The sequence below is a fragment of the Castor canadensis genome, chromosome 2, assembly GCF_047511655.1.
Source record: "Castor canadensis chromosome 2, mCasCan1.hap1v2, whole genome shotgun sequence".
Classification (NCBI taxonomy): Eukaryota; Metazoa; Chordata; class Mammalia; order Rodentia; family Castoridae; genus Castor; species Castor canadensis.
The window spans coordinates 158,192,852-158,212,261 of NC_133387.1; the positions used below are offsets into that span (position 1 = coordinate 158,192,852).

The 19,410-nt window shown below is 37.7% G+C and overlaps 1 protein-coding gene across 8 annotated transcripts in view; it reads left to right on the forward strand.

The window, feature by feature from the left end:
- Positions 1-19,410, forward strand: part of Znf609 (zinc finger protein 609) — a 186,260-nt gene that overhangs the window by 36,841 nt on the left and 130,009 nt on the right. Inside the window, exon 2 of one of the 8 annotated variants that reach the window (XM_074066187.1) lies at positions 15,125-15,147. The exons of 6 other annotated variants lie outside the window; for them this stretch is intronic. The gene's annotated coding sequence lies outside the window, so the exon portion shown is untranslated. One more of the 8 variants, XM_074066186.1, reaches the window with a different exon arrangement.

The window sequence follows — 19,410 nt, forward strand, 5'->3', positions numbered from 1 at the left end:
TCTTTATAAACTGTGTAATAAATTGTTGTGAGTGATAGTCACCCTATGTACTATTAAAACTCATTCCTCCCATATAACTACAGTAGGCTCCTGGTAGTTGGTTATACAGTTCCAAGCAGAGTTCCTAAAAAGCGTATCCTGTAAAACCATGTATATCACATCCCCTGTATTTAAAAAATGCAGGTTCTTGGCCCTACCCCAGATCTGTTAAATAAGTTTTGGGGATAAAGGCCCAGAAATCTGCACTTTCAAGTCTCTCCAGATAATTGCTATATACATTAAAGTTTGAGAACCTTAGTGAATTTTCCTTATAAGGTAGGTAGGCATTGGAAGCCACTTCTAATTTTAAACACCAGTCTTCTTGGGGTTTTTTGTTGTTGTTTTTGGAGGGTTTTTTCGGTGGTACTGCGGTTTGAACTCAGGACTTCTCACTTGTAAGGCAGGCGCTCTGCTGCTTGAGGCATACTCCAGTCCAATACCAGCTGCCTTAACATAAATTTATATCAACTTTCATGTATGATTTAGTGCTTAAGAGTGTACTCTGTAGCCAGACTGCCTGGAGTTGTGTCCCAGCTCTGCCACTTATTAACTGAGTAATTTTGACCAAGTTACTTAACTGATCTGCCTTAGTTTTCTCATCTGAAAAAAATGAAGAAAGTAAAATATGTATCTAAGGTTGTTGTAAGATTAAAGTATTTAATTCAGATCAAACACTAGAGTAGTGCCTAGCATAAAAGAAGCAATCAGTAAATATTAGAAAACTACAATTTAGTTGAAATATGTCTCAGTCTGCCCTAGGTAATAAATGGACTGAAATGCCCATTATACAGGAAGCCCAGTAAGAGCTTATCCTGTAAGCAGATAAACATGTTGGCTAAGACTGTCAGCACTATGCTCAAAAGGTGTTCCAATTTTAGACAGGGAAATTTGCATGCTGGTGATATGTTCTAAAGCCCCTGGTATTTATAGTTAGAGAGGGGTGGGAAAGACCAAAAATAGGCTTCAGAGGATATTTAAGTGCCTCATTGAATTTCAGATTTCATCTGAATTGAGTTTCTTTTTTGGCTGCATCCCTTGAATGGGGTTGAGAATGTTGGATGGATGATACTGTGGGGTTTGCCAGCATATGCAATCTTATGGATGTTGGAAAAGCAATAAATGTTTTTTTGTTTTTACATAAGAGTGCATGGAAAAATCTGAGTCCTAGTCCTTAACTTTCCTTACCCAGTGTGAACTTGTATTTTTGCCATTTGGATATAGAAGTTTTTACCAGCAGCGCTTATCCAAGGAGGCAGCAGGGTTTGGGCTTTCAGGCTGGAGTGGCAGTAACATGCACAGCTGAGATCCTGCCACTGCTGGCTGACTGAGCTCTCTTTTCTGTGGTTTTCACTCTTCAAACCATGCTTGAGTAACCTGCCTCCAGAGCTGCTGACAGGGCCGTGTTCAGAGGCCTTGGAAATTACACTGTTCATTTCCTTATCATCCCCTGACCTGCAGTGCAGAGCCATCCGGTGCAGGAACAAAGCAGAAAAAAATCCACACAGTACCTAGCCAGCATGTGTCAAGAGCTACAAAGAAAATTGGACTTGCTCACTTAAAAACCATGGGGTTAGGCTTTGATTTTTTTTTGGTTCCTGTAGAGAGTTATTTTTGTGTGTAAGCATGTTTTATCTGTGTATTTGTATAGAATGAGTCTATGAATGGGAAAGCTATAGAGGAGGAGCATCTGAAAGTAGAGAGCAGAGGGAAGATTGCTTTTCTCTTCAGTTAATTTCCCAGTTGTGCCATTGGGATGGGCTTGGAAGCTTTAGCATCGGGAAGGTGCCAGACCAAATTAATATTTTAAAATATATTTCTCTTGGTACAGTTTAGTCATGGTTGAGAACACCCACACAAGAAGTGATTTTGAGTGGCTGAGGAGACATGTTTAACAAATCCTTTTCCCTGAAGTTGTTCATCTTGGATGACATTGGCATTATCAGTACTTCAGCAACCTAGGAAAGTATATAGACTTTGGATCAGTCTTTGGTAAGAGGAATAGCTCTTTTGAAATGGAGAACAATATAACAAGACAGAGACAGGAGGAATTTAGAGCATGTTGAGATTATCTATTTATAGGGCAAAATCTTGTTACGTTTTTATGACCTATCTTCATTTTGGGAATTGATACTACAAAACAATCCACTTCATTTTTCTTCTGATATTTCTCTTGTCCTAGGAGTCCTGAAGACTTTTCAGATTGAAGAAGTAAAATGTGGATGGAAAAGGTTGTTGAGCAAACTGTACACACATTCTATCCTTAATATTTCTGTTCCTTGAATTTCTACTGCTTTAATGTCACTAGTGCTATGGGAGCCTTTGTAAAGTTAGAGAAAAAGTCAAAAAAGAAATTTTAGCATTTAGATCCCTGAGGGTTTTTTAATTTGTATTTTTTTGAGGTACTGGAGTTTGAACTTGGGGGCTGTACCTTGAGCTACTCCACCAGCCCGTTTTTGTGATAGTTTTTTTTCAAGATAGGGTGCTTGGGCTGGCTTAAAACTGTGATCCTCCTGATCGCTGCCTCCTGAGTAGCTAGGATTACAGGCGTGAGCCACTGGTACCTGGCCCCTGGGGTGTTTTTAAACCCTAACTATCTTTCTTGTTGAAAATACTCTGTATATCGCTTGAGATGATAGCTAAGATGAATAGGGATTACTTTTTTGCCCTTCTTATGAAGCTCAGGGTCAGCCAGGTGCTGGTGGCTCAGACCTGTAATCCTAGCTACTTGCTAGCCTGGGCAAATAGTTTGCAAGACCTCATCTCCAAAGTAACCAGAGAAAAATGGACTGGAGGTGTGGCTCAAGTGGAAGAGTACCTGCTTTGTAAGCGTGAAGCCCTAGGTTAAAACCTCAGCCCCACCCCCAAACAAAACAAAACTTGCAGGCCCTTATACCATTCACATCAGCAACTTCTGAGAGTTTGTTAAAAATTCAAATCTCAGACTTCATCCCAGGTCCCCCGGTTAGAAATATCAGTCTTGAAACCTGGCAATTTACGTTTTCACATTAGCTTTCCTGTCAGGTGTGGTGGAGGCTGAGGCAGGAGGATCAAGAGATCAGAGTAGCCTGAGGTACATAGTGAGACTCTGTCTGCAAAACAACAGCAACAACAAAAGAAGCCCCAAAATATTAGCTCTGTTGTTGATTGTGATAGGCACTAAAGTTTCCGATACAGTATTGTAGAGTGTCCTTCCCTCTTAAAAGGGAAAAGGAAACCAGGCTAGGTGGTAAGCACCTCTAATACCAGCACTCAAGAGGCAGAGGCAGGATGATTGCAGTTCTAGGCCAGTCCAGGCACAAAGTTAGTGAGACCCCATTTCATCCAGTAAACTGGGCATGGGCAAGCACATCTGTAGTCTCAGAATACCCAGGCAAAAAGTGAGACCCAATCTAAAAAATAACCTAAAGCAGGGCTGGGAATGTAGTTCAGGATTGTTTGCCTAGCATACACAGGGCCCTATGTTCTATCCCCACTATTGCAATAATAATAATAAACAATAACCTAAAGCAAAAAGGACTAGAGGCTCAACTGGTAGATCACCTGCCTAGCAAGTGCCAGGCCCTGAGTTCAAATACCACTACCACCAAAAAAATAAGTACTAAATACTTTAATTGGCAAAAAGTTTATTGTCCAGATATATCTCAGATATATCTTTCTTTTCTCTCCCTCTTCCCTCTCTCTCCCCTTTTTTCTTTTTCTTTTCTTTTTTTTTTTTTGAGACAGGGTCTTACTATATAACCTTAGACTATCCTTGAACTAGCAATTCTCTAACCTCCACCTCTTGTGTGCTGGGATTACAGGTGTGCACTACTACAAGTGGCTATCTTTTCTCCTTGTGGATAAACTGATATATGTAAAATTGGAAGAAATATCTAATGGTTTGGAACTTTGAGAACAGAAGAAATAACAAATATTTACTCTTCCTAAGCTTCACCTTTCTCATCTGTAATATAGAAGTAATAGTGCTTGCCTCTTAAAGTTGTTTTGAGGAATAAATGAAAGTCAAGCACACAGCGTGGTGCCTAGATATTGTAAATAACTCAAAAGTTGTTAGCTGTTTTTGGGCACAGTGGCATGTACTTGTAATCCTAGCTGAGGCAGAAAGATCACTGGAGCCCAGGAATTTGAAGCCAGCTCGGGCAACACAACAAGACCTTGTATAAAAGAAAAAAAAAAAAAATCCTCACACAGTTGCTCATGGCTATAATCCTAGCTACTCAGGAGGCAGAGATTGGGAGGTTCATGGTTCAAGGGCAGCCCAGGCAAAAAGTTAGCAAGATCCCGTCTTGTGGTGGTGTGTACTTGTGATCCCAGCTACTAGGGAAGTATAGGTAGAAGGAGCATGCCCTGAGAATAGCCTCTGACAAAAATTTGAGATCCTACCTGAAAAATAACTAAAAGCGAGAGGGCATGACCCAAGTGGTAGAGCACCTACCTAACTAGTTCGAGGCCCTGCATTCAAATTGTATACTGCCCCGCCCCTCCAAAAAGTTACATCTTTTTCTGATGTTAATGTTCTTAGGTGTGAGGTGAAAGTTCATTGAAATTAAGAAGAAAAGATATCCTTAGAGACTCTCCTGAAGGCTTTGGCAAATATGAATTTATTATAGCTAATGTTCCAACTCCTTCTAATTTCCAGGAAGGCTTGAAATAGGGATTGATTCAGAACATTTAAAGCCATCGAGGTTTGGATTTTTATTGTTTGATTTGTTGGTGTAAGGCTGATCTCAGATTGAAAAACTGTGGCTCTTAATTAAATCATTTTCCATTAAAATCTGAGTTTTTTTGTTTTTGTTTTTTGGGTATTTTTGTTGTTTATTTTTTTTGGTGTTTAGCCAATTCCTGAATTATTTTCCTGTGGTTTGAAATGGAGATAACATAATTGTCTTGGATTAGAAAGTTTTTGTCTTTCTCTGCTAATCCTTGTAGAGTGCAAATTTTAGTCTTTTGAAGGATTAGCATAGGTAGTCTAAACGGTCAGAAGAAAGAGGATTGAGATACTTCTTTTTTGTAACTTGTCACTAGCTGTAGGAAAGAAAAACAGAGTTTTTGAGGTGATCAGTTTTCAGTCTCAAGTGTTTGTTGCTATTGGGAGAGTGTAATTTGGCTGTGTGTCTGAAAAATATTCTTAACTGCTTTTAAATTTAAGACCACTAGATTACACTTTAGTGACAAATACTAGATTATGTTTTCTGAGATAGACCTGGGTTAAATCCTTTCCTGGGCTCTGTTTTTGTTTGGTAATGGGTTCTTTTCATTATAAAAAGATTGTCATAAAGTGGTATTCAAACTTACCTAGCTCAGAGCTGATATTTACAGGGTGATGAGTTTCTTCAGAAGTCAGGTACTTAATGATAAGCAACTTCGGGGTTAGTACTTTGCCTATTCTCTACAGCACCTTGTATTGGGGAGCCTCAGGCAAGTTGTGAGCATGTTTCTTTCCTGGTGGGCTGAATAATGTGCAGAATACCTAGAGTAACTTCATACTATGGGCTCTATAGGCTGGTAGCCTTTCTTTGGTTGCAAGACAATTTCTGGTGGGTAGAAACAGTTGGAAGAGAGCATTAGGGTATTTCCTTGCTTGTTCTGATATAGTGTGAGACAAGTAGATGGTTTTCATTAAAAACCTTATTTATGTGCCTAAAAAAAGTCAGGTACTTAGCACTGCACTGTCTTTAACTTTAGTGAAAGGTACAGAGAGTATTATAGAATGGAGTTGTTCAGATTCACCTTACACCAATGAAAGTAGCATGCAGTTAGATAAGTTAACATTCAAGCTACAGAGCTTCTTGGTGTTGAAATTTCTCAAGTTAGGCTACACTGAATCACTTTTGGAGCCTTTACAAAGTACTAGTGCCTTACTGTAGTAATATCTTTGAGGATGGGGACTCCAAGCATATACTTACAATTTTTTTTTTAATTCATAGGGATTTTGATGTTTATCTTGGTTAAAAGCTATTACCCTTGTGGAATTACCTTTAGCTTCCTTTGTACAGTACTGCCATCTACAAATACACGTTACTCTTTACCCAGCAAACTCTTGAAGTTGTCTTTGCTTTTTGCCATTTCCACATAGAACAATACACTGTATTTTAGTGTCCTGTGATTCTTAAGTGTCTTACTGCATGCCCAAGGATTCTTCTCCAACTGTCTTTTTTCTTTTCTTTTTTTGTGAGTCTGGGATTTGAACTTGGCTTTGCACTTGCGAAGCTAACTGCCCTTTTTCATTACTCAATCTACAGGATGTTGGGGTCAGTCACTTAAGAATATAGCTATAATGAACCTGAATGCTCATTTTCCTTTTAATTAGGAGAATTACTGAATTTCTGAAAGTTATAAGCCTTTAAGGTATAGCATCCACATCAGTATTAATGATTCAGATTCAAAATGCTGTTTCAGAATTTTTAGCTAAATTTGAAGAAAATTCTTATGATTAGATCTATTTGCTATATGTAGGCAGTGTGATTTTTGTAGTGTAGATTAGTAAGGATCAAAAGACAGAATTGGATAATCAACATTTATTGGTAATCCAAAAGCAGTTTTTTTTTTCTCATTGGTTCGTGAATGTATTTCTGTGTTAATATTGGAAAAGGTGTTACTAATTTTCTGGTAATTTGTGACATTCTAAAATAAATGAATCCTGCTGCTATTCACAAAAGACCTTATTCCTGAGTTGGCTTCTGTTCACAATCAAATTAAACATGTTGTTTTTGGAAACGAAAACATTACCTTACAGAAATAGTAGAAACTCTCTGTGTCTTTGTTTGTTTTAAAATAAACTTGGTATCTCTGAAGTCCAGAAGAAAATGAAATGTTTTGGGGTATAAAGATTTAAGTCTCCTATTTAAGGAAAAGTTATTAGAATGTTAATTATTATGAGAGAAGTATACATACTTGCATATATCGTGAACTCATTTTAAAACATTATGTAATGACATATTTTGGGTAAAATTAATATAATGAAATTTAAAGTATGGTTTTTAGTACTAGTATTGTATTACTGATTCTCTATGACTTCATTTTACTCATTTACTCATTTTATTTCAGATGGATTTTTTAGGTTTTAGAGTATCTCAGATGCATATGCCACTGAGTAGGAGGACAAAAAATTGGCAAATGTGGGGAAAAGTCATCATACAAAGTGACTACACATTTATATACACCATATTAGACTCAATCATAATTCCTTCACTATGTCGATTCCTAAACATCTCGTAGAGTGTCTGTTTTAGAAAAAATACACCATAAGGCATTTTTCATTTTGCTTATTACATCTGTGCTTGGATTCAGGATGTAGGGATTTGAAATCAAACAAGCTGATCGCTTATTACAATTTCAGAAAGAGGCTGAGAAATTCTTTGTTTTCTTCTGGTATCTGTCTTGTCCTTTCTTGTGTCTTTGATAGGTTTTAGCTGGGCACTAGTGGCTTATACCTATAATCCTAGCTACTTGGGAGGATCATGGTTTGAGGTTAGCCTGAGAAAATAGTTCTCAAGACCTCCATCTCCAAAATAACTAGACCAAAATGGACTGGAGGTGTGGCTTAAGAGGTAGGGTGCCTGCTTTGGAAGCACGAAGCCCTAAGCGCAAACCTCAGTCCCACCCAAAAATAAATAAATAAATAAATAAATAGGTTCTAAAGTCAGGGTATGAGACCATCAGCAACTGCCCTTCAGAATTACTTAGGATGATGCCATGTTGGATATTGACATACTGGCTTCATAAATTGAGCACAACCAATTTTTTTCTCATATAAAAACTGGCTAATGTTTAAGAACTGTATTGATGAAAAATATGTATTCGTAAATACTAGAATTTATCCTGAGCCTAGCGAGATGCTTGTGCTGAGAGGTACATGAGAATGGAAACCTGATTAAGTAAACAGATTGTTCAAGTCTCCCATTCCTAGCTCCCTCCAGAGCATATACTTAATGAATTAGAATAGCTGTAAGACCCAAACCATTCAAATTGTTCTTTCTTTTTTGCATCTACAGATAGTTTATTTTCTTGTGCTAAATGTGTGTATCCATTTATCTCTTTCGCACACAAAGATATTTACTACTGAAGAGGAAATCTGGATCCACATGATCTCTTTAATGGAAATTTAAGGTCCATCCATAGAACCCAGCATAATATAATAATTAATTTTTCTTTTGTACTATTTACTTTTCAATTCCAACCTTTATGTTCCTCATAATATCTACAAATTCTTTCTGTTTTAAGTTTCCTTGGTCACCGAAGAAATTAGACCATTTATATGTGATAATTTAAGTTTTCACTTTTGAATTGAACGAGAACCATCCTGAGAAAGAATTAACAGAGCTGTTCTCCTATTACCAACATAACTACTCCCAAGCCTTACTTTTTCTCTTAGACCCAGTGCCTTGGTAGCTCGTTTGAGATACCCATCACTCTCTAGCCTTTTCTGATTTTTCACTAGAATCTAAACTGTGCTTTTTTATCCTGTAGTAATTTTACTTTTTGTTATTTCTGAAATAGAATTTTATACTGAATTAATGCAGATTTAGGAAAAGCTGCTACCTCCTCCTATTAAAAGTAATGAATCAGGAAAAAGCAGTCCTTTTTTTATGTTCTGTCTTCAGCATTGTCATATTCTGGGCACAACATTGTCAAGAAAACCACTGTACTACTTTTGACCTTGGGATTTTTACTATAGCTCAAAATTACTGTTATCTACTGTTTAAAGATAACTCTGCTCTGGATGATGGGCATTATTGGAAGGCTTAGTATCAGTGTTATACTTTTAGCTGTGTATTAATGGCAGATTTAGGATAAACATTGCAGCTTAAGAGACAGAAATTTTCATGTTGAAGAACTGAGTTAAAAATGACTGAGTGTAGTCTAATACAGTATCACTGAGGGAAAAGAAAACTATTTGCCTCTCTCTGGGAAACAGTTTGACCAGGACAAATCACAAAAAAAAGGAAATTTGAAGCTTAGTGATTTCTCGGTATTTGTCCCTCAGCCTTTATGAAATAGAGCTTCTTTCCAAATAGAGAGAGGGGTGAAATAGAGGAAACTTAACATCTTAAAACAATGTCACCTCCCAACTCCCTAATCACCTCCTTAGCACTAAGCAGATAGTTGTCCTTATATCACAGAGAACAAGATTGATGGTTGTTTAGAAGCGAAGTTAGGAATGGTCCTAGTTTGTGCCCAATTAGGAACCTAAGGTGGAATTTGGGCCTGAAAAAAAAGTATGGAAAGATAGGGAGAAAATAATAGCCAAAACATTTTCATATCTGACCAAAATTTTCAGATTTCTCCTTGGTTTTTAATTCCCTAGTCATGGTTCACGCTCCTTCCTCTTTCATATCTAATAACCCAAAGTAGGAGAAAAGGGCCAGAAAAATCCCACTTTAATACCTCCCATATTGCTTTGATACTGGTGAAAGCTTGCAACTGGGAGCAACCTGAGAGGTATTTGGAAGATAGTGGTAAGGTTTGGCTTTGAATAGTGAGGAATGAGTGCTTAAATATAAATTTTGATAATTTGTTTTTATTTTTAACAGGTACCAATCTTAGTACTTTCCTCACTACCTTCTTGCATGCTTTTGGCCATGAATATAGGGAATGACCTACTTGTTACTCACTAGTGATGATTTTAGCTAGAATTTGAGATGAGGATAGTTAGGTGTTGATAGCAAGAGATGGTGTTTTTGATCTAAATGATTTATCCCAGGAAACAAGTTATACTTTTAAAAGGAAATCAGATTTTAGGGCAGAGTGGGTGGTAAGGGAGGGGGTGGGGGCAGGGGGGAGAAATGAACCAAGCCTTGTATGCACATATGAATAATAAAAGAAAAATGAAAAAAAAAATCAGATTTTAGCATGGTACCTAGTATAAACTAGGAACCCAGTAAAAATAAATTATCTTTAAAAATATTCTTGGGCTGATGTTACCTTTCAGAAGCATTACCAAAGTTCATTACGGGCTGATGAATAATAAGTCTAATCTTAGCTTATCAACTGTCAGGAAGATCCTGGTCAAAAATTGACATCAGATTACAGCAGTCCATTGTATTATATCAGTTTATTCTCCTCCTACCTCTCTGCTCTGAAAACTTTTTTTTTTTAATAATTTTTTTTTCTGGCTCTACTTGTTTCATCCCTATTTAGTTGGGAGTTTTAGCTTCTTGCTTTAGTAATAGCATTAGATAATTTTAAGATTTACTCTGATTAAACAAATCCTACTTGAAATTTTTTTTTTTTTTTACAGTACTGGGGTTTGAACACAGGGCTTCCTACTTACTAGGAAAATGTTCTGCCACTTGAGTTATGCTCCTAGTCCCCTACAGGAGATGTTTTAAAACTAAAAGATGATTTTTTCATGATTTATAGGTTGGAGGACTATCCTAAGCAAGTTTACACTTTTGTGGATAGTGTAAGACCACTTTATTTGTGAATTTATTTCATGAGGTTTTGGCCAAATGTGTTCAAAAACAATTTTTTTTAATCAAAAGGAATTTCAAAAACAAAATTTCATATTCTGTGCATTATGTGGCTCATTTGATGCAGAGAAGTCTTGCCGTTATCAGCAGTTGTGTTGAAATCACTGTGTGATCTACTCAGTGTTTCCTTGCCCTTAATTTTGTGGAAATCTGCCTCCCAAAAGGCAAGGTAAAAGTTAATGTGCTTAATTTAAGTGATAAAGTGAAACTTTAGATTTTTTGAAAGGCAGCATATCTTTAACAATTGGGCTGCAGCATTATGGGAAAACTGAATCAAGCATACACAATACACTACTGAACTCTACACATCTGTTGTTTTTTTTTTTTTTCCTCAACCTTGGAACATATACCTGTGGATACTAAGGGTCTACTGTATTCATTTAGTTCATCCAGCAAATACTTACGTAATTATCATGCACTGTGTTGACACTTGGAATGAAGAGTTGAGGGCTGGAGATGTAGTTCAGTGGTCGTGTGCTTCCTAACATGTACAGGCCCTTAGCTTGATAGCACTGCAAGAATAAAAAAAAAAGTTGAAGAAGATAATCATGGTCTCTGCTCTGTGGGGAAACTGATAAATGGTTATTATAACAATTTGATAAGTTATAATAGCATAGAGTACTGTGGGAGAACATAGCAGGGTTACCTGGGTATAGAGTGGAATCAGGGAAGATCTCTCCAAACATGAGAAAAGTCTCTGACCTCTGATGATTAAACAGAGACCCTAAGAGATTCAGCAGGAGTTAGGTAAATAGAGAGAAAGCTTGTTTTAGGCAGAAATTAGCATAATCAAAGTCTTGGTGGTAAAACTAACCTTGGGGCAGCAAAAGAACCAAAAATTAGTTCACTGTGACTGTAGGATGAGGAATAGATACAACAGATAGGGCTGGAGTGCTAGAAGTCAGAGAGTAGAGGGCTTTGAAAGCTTCATTAAGAGTTTCGATTTCATCCTACCATCTGTAGAAAGTTAAGACTTTTTAGTGAATTAAAGTAATTGATTTTAAGTTTTTAAAGAATAACTCTTGATGCCATTTTCAGGGTAAATTGGAGGCAATTAGGAAGGTATTAACATAGGCCCATTAAGATTGATAGGCCAGTCACTTGTGGTACACACCTGTAATCCTGGCTACTTGGAAGGCAGAGATGGAAGTATCAAGGTTCAAGGCCAGTCCACGCAAAAAGTTTGTGAGACCCCATCTCCAAAATAACCGAAGCAAAATGGACTGGACGTGTGGTTCAAGCAGTAGAGTGCCTGCTTTGCAAGCTTGAAGCCCTGAGTTCAAAACCTAGTCCCACCAAAAAAAAAAAAAAATTTGATAGGACAGCATGGTGATGTTGGTCCCTAATCTCAGCTACTTGGGAGACAGAGATAGAATTGTTACCAGAGGCCTGCCCTGGGAAAAATGTAAGAGAAAAAGGACTGGGGGCATGACTCAAGACTGAGCACAATCTTGTGTATCACCAAGGTGGGAAGGAAAAGAGGAAGGAAGGAGAATATGTAAAGGAGCAAAATAGGTGGATTTGAAAGAATTTGAATTCAAATGATAGTATTTGTTAATTTGATACTATGTTGAGAAGAGATTGAAGGAGAAAAGTTAAGAGGCAGGCCAAGTTTGGGACATGAGCCAGATTTTGTTTTGACTTGGTTTTTAGTTTTGGGGGTTTTGGCGGTACTGGGATTTTTCAACTCAGGCAAGTACTCTACTACTTGAGCCACACCGTCAACCCTATAAGCCAGGTTTTTGTTGGAGCAATTTGCTAATAGAGGGAACTCTGGAAAGAGGGCAAGTTTCTAGGAAAGGGTAATGAGTTTAACTTAGGACATGTTTGAGATGCCTGCACTGCATACACTGAGGATATAGTAATAGACGAATCAAATTTGATTCCATCTCCTGGATCATACATTCCAGTAGGGGAGACAGAATGGAATCAGTCACATGCACATATGTAATTTATGCCATTGAAATTATAAAAGCAAAGTAACATGTTCCTATAATCGCAGCTATAGGAGACAGAGACAGGAGGCCAGCCCAGGCAAAAGTTACCAAGACCCTGCCTAAAAACAAGCCAAGCAAAAGGGTCCTGTCTGTGACCAGATCCTCTTTTGATCTCTCCCTCTTTGTGACAAAAAATGTACAGATTTTCCAGAACAGTCTTGTGGATTGAGAATACTTCCTTTATGCTCCTGATTCTTCCTATTGTCTTTCAGACTGAAAAGTTGTAAATGGAATAGTAACATCAACTTGCAGCAGCAGCAACAGATACTTCTAGGGCCTAGCAGAGGGCTGTCAAGAGGAATTACAGGGGCTCTACTTCCCAGAAAGATCTAGGTTGTTACTGCTGTATTTGAGTATTTGAGTTATCTTGGTGGGAGAGCTTTGAAATTCAGTTGTGTTTGAACTGCCAATTATTTGGATTTTTCTTTTCTTTTAAACTTCAACACATTGACCTAGCTAACCCTGGTAGGGAAAATTCTCCAGACTTTGTTGTCTCATGGAGACTCCCAACTTACTAGTACGTCCTCCACACTATCCTCACTTATTTCTCTGTCCTTCGTCTGATACCAGAGTACAGCCATGAAAATGATTATTCCAGCTCTGGCCACCCTACCCCTTTCAGTAAATTGCTGAAGATCTTACTATCCCATTGTGGGGTAGAAACTCATGCCAGTGGGAGATAAGCATCCTTGACTATTAACAGTTTTTTTTCTTAAGACATGCACACAATATAAAACTGACAAAATGCATTACATCAGTACTAGTGCTGTAGTAACCACTGTGAATCCCTATTTTTGGAGAAGAGGGAGTTAGCTACAGCTTCAGCCACAAGATGGGAATGATGGGGACTGTGGAGGACAGAGCCAGAGCTCATTTACTCTGAACATTTTGGCTATTAGACGTGTGTGCTCACTTTTTTTTTTTTTTTTTTTGATTGGCTTGGGCTTCACGCTTGAAAATCATGTCCAGTCAGTCCATTTTGCTGTGGTTATTTTGGAGATGGGGTCTTGAGAAGTATTTGCCTGGGCTGGCCTCAAATGGTGATCCTCCTGATCTCAGCCTCCCAAGTAGCTAGGATTTCAGGTACCAAGCTAGTGCTCACTTTTTGTATTTAAATTCTAAAAAAAAGCCAGTGTGGTGATACATGCATGTATCACCAGGAACTTGGGAAGCAAAGATAGGAGAATCTTGGTTTGAGCTCAGACTGGACAGTTAGCAAGAGACCCTATTTGAAAACAGGGTGTGTGTGTGTGTGTGTGTGTGTGTGTGTGTGTGTTTGTGTGTGTGTATGTTTGTGTGTGTGAAGCAAAAGTTACAAGGGGCTGAGGGCCTGTAACTGGTACCTGACCCATCTGGGGATAAAGGTGGGGTAAGTGAATATATTCATGAAGAGGTTTGAGTAAGTATCTGAAGGATGGAGGCAAGGAATATAATTCAGTGGTAGACCATGTACAATGCTCTGGTTTTGATCCCCAGGACTGGGGAAAAAAAAAAAAACCTCTAAAATAACAGATATTTGAAAAATGAATTAATTAATTTGGAGGAGAAAATTGGATAATTTCTACCAAGTGGAAATGTCTTGAGGTCTCAATATTGTTAGAGCAGACCAAAAATCTAAAGTTTAAGCATGATCATATAAATGATAACTGATGCCATGGAACTGGGTGAGCTTACCCAGGAAGACTGTGTTTATGCTGAATGAAGGATACCCAGAATAGATCACTGAGGAACACCAAGGAGGTAGCTAACTTAGATGGTTTATTAGGATGTACTTCTCAGTGTAATGGAGGGCATACAGAAACCCACAACTGGTGGCATGTGTCTACACAAATATTTTGTAATCTGCCGAAAGAGTTTATGGAACTTGTTTGGTTCTGTAGGTAGATTTGTCTTTCCCCTCTCCCTTTATTTTTTCAAGAGGAGTTCTTGCTATATAACCCAGATTGGCCTTGAACTCAAAATTTTTCTGTCTCAGCCTCCCCAAGAGCTGGGATTATAGGCATGACCATGGTGCCCAGCATTGTCTATAGTTAGATTTGGTTTTTTTTAATTAAGGCTTTTTTTGTTGTTATGGGGGTTTTTTTGTTTGTTTGTTTTCAGTACTGGGGTTTGAATTCAGAACTTTGCGCTTGCAAGGCAGGCTTGAGGCATATTTTAAGGGAAGGTTTCTTTCCCTAGTGACTGTAAAGAATGAGAGTGATCTTTGCTTTTTACTTCAACCATTTCCCCTATATTTCCTTCTTTTCCCTACCTAGCCTCTAAATCACTTTGAAGTTTCATAATAATTTTAAAATGACAGTGTAAATATTGTAATCAGATCTAGGTTTGAATCTCAGCACTGTCACTTAATAGATGTGGCACACCTTTTGCAAATTGCCTCTCTAGGTATCTCATTTTCTTTTTTTTAAATTGATTAAACAAGCTATGTGCTGGAGGTATGCCTCAAGGTAGGGCACCTGCATTACAAGCATGAAGCTCTGAGTTCAAACCTCAGTTTCACCAAAAAATAAATAAATAAATGAAAGAGCTAAACACTGTAAATGTGTAGTGTATGGTAGTTTTTAGTAGTTATAGGCCAGCAACAAACGTTTATTCTGTTTTCCTTTTTCCTTGCAGCCTCTCTTGTTTTTCTCAGACAGGTGAGTATCATCTGTGATCATTTATGCTCTGTACCACTTCTTCATAGCAGCCTGTTACGGCAGCTTTTAGGCCAGAGCAAAGCAGTCATGCATTTTAGTGGTAAAAGCCCCTTTTAGAGAAGAAGTGTGTATGTGTGGAGTCTCAGTTATTGTAATCCAGGCCTTTTTAGTAATGACACTATTAATATTTGGGGTTGGGTAATTGTTTTGGGGGTATTCCTTTGTAATGTAGAATGCCAGCATCATGCCCTGCAAGTTGAGACAACCAGAAAAGTCCCACACATTGCTAAATGTACCCCCAGGGGGCAAAATCTGTTTGAGACCCATTTGCTAAAACATTCTGTTTCTTGATGGAGGTGGCTGTTTGAGTTTATGAAAAATGTAAAGTTCTACATAGATAATATATGCAGCTTTCTTTTGTAAATATTATGTTTCCATAGAAAGTGAAAATCAAAGGCAGTAGAGAACTAGGCTTTTAACATATAACTGTGTCGTAACTAATGTCTGGAATTTCATTTTCTCTAAATTCCTAAAAGGCAAGGCCCATGGTGGGATGGAAAGTCAAGTGAAGCTTGTCTGACTTTAAAATGTTTTGTTTTGTTTTTCCAGCCCCTAACCCTAACCAATAGGGTTTGGAATCCAACCTAGAAAAATTTCTATTACAAGATTTCAGAAATAAACTCTGGGTGTTAGACAAATAAGAATTATCAGCAAAACATTGTCTTCCTCCCTAACTTCTGCTGTGTCTGAAAGGAGAGGAATCACCCAGTTTTCATCACTTCAGCTCTTATGACTCCTTTTCCTGGTGACCACTGAAGTTACTTCTGAAAGGTTACTTGCTGTAACTTTAATATAAAAAACTCTTTCAGTTTATCTTTACTTTGTATGAGTGATAAGTCCTTCGATATTAGATAATGTTGACTACTTCCTGAGAATATAGTCCCAAGAGAAGTTCTTGGACTGAGTCCTGGCTGAAAGCAGTAAGTTAAGTAACCTTCCTCAGTGTCTTGAGAGGAGACCAAGAAAAGGTACTGTTTTGAATTTTGAAAGATCCTGAAAAGAGAGGGCAGGCCTTGAGCCAAGCAGCCTTTGAGGTGGTAACTAGCTCATAAACAAGAGCTGGCATGTGCCAGCAAAGTCTCTCATCCTGACTCTAGAGTTGGCTGAAGAAAGAAATGTGTGGAAGACTGTCAGTGAAAGGATTGTTCTTGGTTTTGGCTGTTGTGTTGCAGTAGGGAGAAAGTTTGGACCTGGTTTCTGGGATCTCGGCATGGCCCTAAAAGGAAGGGTTTTTTCCTTATTTTATTTTTTCCTCTCACCACCTCAGTATTAACATTTCAAGGTACAAGGAATGGTTGGCTATTGAGTGTTTTACAGCTCTTCTAGGACAGCCTATTAATATTCTGATCTGCCAAGACTAAATCCAGAATGGGTTTAACTAGGTAGAATCAAGGCTTATAACCATTATGAAAATACTGTAGGTAAGGAGCCCTTGGTTTATTTGGAAGTGTTTTTTAAGTTTTACTAAAATCCCATCATTGCCAGTTTAGTTTATTAAAGGGGATAGGCAACCATGGTGGCTAAGCCAAGGAGAGCAGTAAGACCTGGAACTGGTAGCAGGTTAAGCCATGTAAGGAAAAAAGGAAAGCAAGAACATTGATGTGGGAGTGAGGTGCAACTATGTCCTGGCCTGTTTTCATTCTCTTTGTGCTCTCTTTCTTCTCTCCTCTCTCTCTCTCTCTCTCTCTCTCTCTCTCTCTCTTACATGTGTTGGGGATTGAATCCAAAGCCCTGTGCATGTTAGGCAAGCATTGTGCTACCCAGCCCCCCTCATTATTCTTTACTGGCCTTGGCAGCTGCCAGAGTTTGCTACATAGCATTGTGGGCTGGAGATTGTTTCTTAATCCCTGTATAGGAGTTCCAAACTCCAGCTGTGTTATCTAGGCTTTGGGCCTTTGGCTCTTGGCTAACCAACAGTGAGGCATCTGGTGACTTTAGACAAAAGCCCATTTTGTCAGAGAAAAGATTGGGGCAAAGTACTGCATTGATATCCTTGATTCCCTCAGGGCAAACTGTCTACTTGGCAAGTGGAATGCTTTGACCTTGTGAGTTTACAGCAACCTGAATGCTTGGTCTTATGTTGTGTTTGAGATGAGGTATTAGCATTCAGGCTTCCAAACCTACCATTAATGTCTTTTTATAAAAGTTTTAAATATCATAAAAGTAAGTAAGTGCTTTATTGTAAAGCATTTGGAAAATGCAGAAAGACAAAAGGGAAAGAAAAATCATACTTAATTCTACCATGTTCCTTTTCTTAAGGGAAGAGTTTTTTTTTTTTAAAAAAAAAAAAACTTCTATTTATCTAGGCACATTTTAATTATTTTATTTTTTGGCAGTACTTGGGGTTTGAACTCAGGGCCTTACACTTGCTAGACAGGCACTCTATCACTTGAGCCACTCTGCCAGCCCAAGGTAAGAATTTCTTTAATGTTGTAGAACTGGCTGAGATTATTTGTTCAGGACTGGCTCAAGTGATCTGTTCCTCATAAATCTCAACACTGTTTCTTCAAGCATCTTCAATTTTCCAGTTGGAAAACTGACCTGGTTTGGCCCTGCTTGGCTAGGTTTTACTACATTTGATGAGCTATCACCTTGGAGTATGAAACTCATTTTCTACATTTAAGTTTTTAATAATTCCTTTCAAGCAAAGTTTTATCTTTATCAGTGGTTGCTTTTAGAAGTCTGGATGTTTGTTTTTAAACCAATGGTACCAAGTGACTATATAGGAAATGTAATTTTGTTATTTTTTAAGGCTTGAAGTTCACCTCTTTGAAAAAGAGTTGTCTATTATATCAATTAGTAATTTGCTTCCATTGTTGAACTTGGTCAAGAAATAGTCTTACGAGATTTCTTGTGTAAAAAGAAAAGGGCTGTCTTTTATGGAATCTTACCATAACTGATCTACAGGGACTTTTTCCCCTACAGTAACATTTTAGTTTAAGACTGCACAGAAACAAGTTCATTTGTTTTCTGTATTTTTTGTATGGATTTATATGTTGGTCAGTGTAGAGCATCTGCTTATTAAATGTTTACATAGCTATCTAGATTGACATTTAACTCAATAGTTTTGTGGTAAGAAAATAGAAATTTTGATCCAATGGGAGAATGTATTGTGGACTTACTTGTTTAGTTCCTTTTTAGTATTAAAATAAGTCAAAATACAATACCTTAAGACTATTATCTAAAAGTACTCTTTGGTATTTGTAATTTCAGATATAGGCATCTCCCAAAAGAGAGAATTCAAGTCAGGGCTTCATGCATGCCAAGCATTCATTTTATCATGGAGTCCTCTTTATGATCTTTTGAGGACAGAAATGGGGAAAGATGCTAGCTAGGTATATTTTAATTAATATTCTTGGGCAGGAGCATAGTTCATGTGGTACAATGCCTGCTTAGCAATCATGAGGCCCTGAGTTCATATGGCAGTATCACCTCCCCCCAAATTAATATTACTTCAATGTTTATGTGATGGGTTTTTTATTGTAAATTTTCTTTTTATTTAACCTAGACTTTCTCTGTACAGCTGGGAAAAGGGAGTTTCTAATAAATTAAATTATGCTAGCAGCTCTAAGACTACTACTCTTTGGAACTATTGTCAGCTGTTTGGTTTAAAGAAATCAAATCAGGATTACTCCTAACAACAGGCTTTGACCAACAGTCAGATATATGAATTTAAGAAAATCTAAGAAGTGGGTGCTGGCTAACTTCTTGGGAGGCTGAGATCAGGAAGATCACAGTTGGAGGCCAACTCAGCCAAATGGTTTGAGAGACCCCATCTCCAAAATAATCAAGTAAAATGGACTAGAGGTAAGGCTCAAGTGGTAGGACGCCTGCTTTACAAATGTGAAGCCCTAAGGTTAAACCTAAGTCCCACAGAAGAAGGGGAAAAAAAAAAAAGGAAAATCTTTGAAAATCTGTTATTAACTTAAATTTCAGATGAATGGAAATTGAGAAGTGATACCTGGTGGCTTAAGCTGTGAGTAGAATTTCAGGTTTGTGTATGCTTATTAGATAGCTTTAATGCTCCTGCCTTTCCTTGATTATTATCAAAAAGCAGAAAATGATCTGTTTCCAGAATTCATTAATGACCGATATATAATTGGAAGATTCTTTTGAAAGAAGTAAACCTCTTCTCCTCATACATTTTGTTTTTTAACTTAAATATAATTCACACTCGTTCTCCTTTCTCTTTACTTTTCTTTG